The sequence below is a fragment of the Octopus bimaculoides genome, chromosome 7, assembly GCF_001194135.2.
Source record: "Octopus bimaculoides isolate UCB-OBI-ISO-001 chromosome 7, ASM119413v2, whole genome shotgun sequence".
Lineage (NCBI taxonomy): Eukaryota > Metazoa > Mollusca > Cephalopoda > Octopoda > Octopodidae > Octopus > Octopus bimaculoides.
The window spans coordinates 66,339,945-66,342,630 of record NC_068987.1 but is presented as its reverse complement, the minus strand read 5'-3'; positions in this window follow the sequence as shown (position 1 = coordinate 66,342,630).

The window sequence follows — 2,686 nt, the reverse complement described above, 5'->3', positions numbered from 1 at the left end:
ATATATATGTTTGTATGTATGTATATGTATATATATATATATATATATATATATATTAAATAAACAGGCACACTGTTGAAATGACTCTTTTATTAATTCATGTTATATTTAGGAGTATTAAGATATTGTGTCATGCATCTACGATTTTGTCATTTATTCTCCTTTCACAATTATTCTTTCGTTTGGTATCTATTTTTCTTTAATGATTCGTCTCAAATTAGTTGTGGTATTGTAACGAATACAAGTTGGAATTCCTAAGAAATTTATCTGTGATATATATTTCCTATTTAGTCAAGCCAAACTAGTTTAATTGTAATATTGTATGCAAATAAAAACTATATCTTATAAGCACTCTTACGATGACCCTATGGCTCTGAGGCATTAAGAAGGACTTTAAAGAATACTGAAATTAGTAACATATGGCTCTGCTTGAGATCAACTTCCACCAGCATCAACGTTTCATTTTATTCTTCTGGATTGACTAAATCAAATAACAGTAATGTATGGAAAGTGCTTAACTTAATTCATTCGATTTGCTTCCAGTCAACTGTAGGGCATTTTACAATGGCTTATAATTTATAAAATAAATCACTGGACTGCATATTATTTGTAGCAAAGAAGTCAATGTTTCACATGTATTTAATATCACGATTTTGAAGCGTTGTTAGAAATATGCTCCTTTAACTGCGCTTAAGCTGCTGCATATGTCACGTGAACGGAAGTAATTTGTCATAGATGCATGATCAAGCTGTCATTCAATAAGCAATTAGTTATATTGCCTTTCTGAGATTTGTGCCAATATACCATAAATATCGAATATAACATTTAAAGTACAAGTTTTATTTTATTTAATAAAAATAACTTATAAAGTAATGTTAACAACCATTTCAATAACTGCCTGTCAGTTTGCAAAATTTGTGCGTATGTAATGTCTATCAAGAGCAAGGTATCCTCAGCAAGGTATCCTGATAGAGGTCACTTCACTCCAAATAATACTTTCCGATTGGATATATTTACTTCTAATAAGAAAAACTAGGAAAGAACTCATTTACTAAGTTGAACTGCCACGTGAGTTGTACCTTCTCCACCGTACAACATTACAGTTACGATGTCACTTGAGAAATTCATATCCCAATGAAAAGAAAAATATAATCTGTGACTGACTCAGTTGAAAATTAAAGGAAATATCAATTCTAATAATTTTCGTTGTTCTAAATAATTTGAGTTCTTCATCTTTCGAAAATCTGTATCGTCTATACAAATGTTTACACTATAATTCTTTAAAAATATTATTATACTGGTTTTGCATTTCGTATTTCATGATATATTTCATTTTCCTCTTTTTATATCCATCAACCTTTTGGCAAATGTAATATACAATAGTGTACAAAAATATGCGCTAAGTGTTCGAAAACAATATATTGCATATTTTGAACTGAAAGAGATTTGAAAAGAACCCCACTAGCAAACTTGCAGCAATTGTTTGTGCTTCCCATAAATATCCTAAGTATATCAACTTCAATTTAATCTAGCTACTGGCAAGTGCATTAGAATAACCAATATTTTAATTCTAATAATAGAATAATAATAATGTCGAGAGTGGAATACTAAATCTTTGACCACTCGGCCGATATCAAATCGATTATGAAACGTTCAAACACTCACATAAGGTATAGTAAAACAAGGTTATAACATTTATAAAGATTATGTAAAACACTAATATAAAATGTATGGCTATTAAATTTCAACATTAATATACCATAGAATGAACATTCTGTTTAGACATTTAAAACTCGGACGTATGGTGACATTTATCAAAGCAAATCTCAAGTCACTACGGTGGAGCCTTTTCAAGTACATGCTTTTCGAAGCAAGGGAGGACTAGTGCACAACAAACTGGAAACGACCGTATGCACATAATTTCGATATGCTTTCTTAGGAGCTATGCTATTAACTGTAGTTTGTTGTTGCCAAGAGGAGATGACAAAAAGAAATGAAAAATATACAAATGAAGCTACCGCTGATTTTCCTTTAGAAGTTCCTGTCACGTTATTTCCTATCGCTTAAGTAGTATCGTTTGAAAGGGAATCTTTATATGAATTTAGTTAATGTCATTCACTTTATATGTCCATATACAAATACAAACATACACTCAAACTATTACACGCACACACATTCGTACAGGAAATAATCACACCATTGTAGTTACATTAGTCCACAGATACATATAGACACAAATATATAGACACATACAGATATAGACATAGTACTTAAAGCATTCAACTTTCATCAAAGATATGAAGGCGAATTTAGAAAAAATGAAAAGAAAGCAAATAGAGAGAAAATAAAATGACAAAAAGGAAAAGAAAATTTAAAAGAACGAGAAAAAAACGAGTAGAGATAAAATCTAAACGAAATATTTCAAAGAGCGACCCAAAACAATGTTCTAAATAGCTTTCCCAAAGGAGTTGAATTTGTCTTCATTAATCTATAATATTAGAACTATTCATATATCGCCTACCAAAAAGGTCTTCGTGCATTTCATAATTTTTTGTCCCCTTGCATAATATTTAATATATATATATATATATATATATAGGGTATCCATAACTTACATATACAAGCCTCAAGTTTAGGGCAAAATTTTGTGAAATGTTGACCATAACTGTCTACATGCATTACGAAT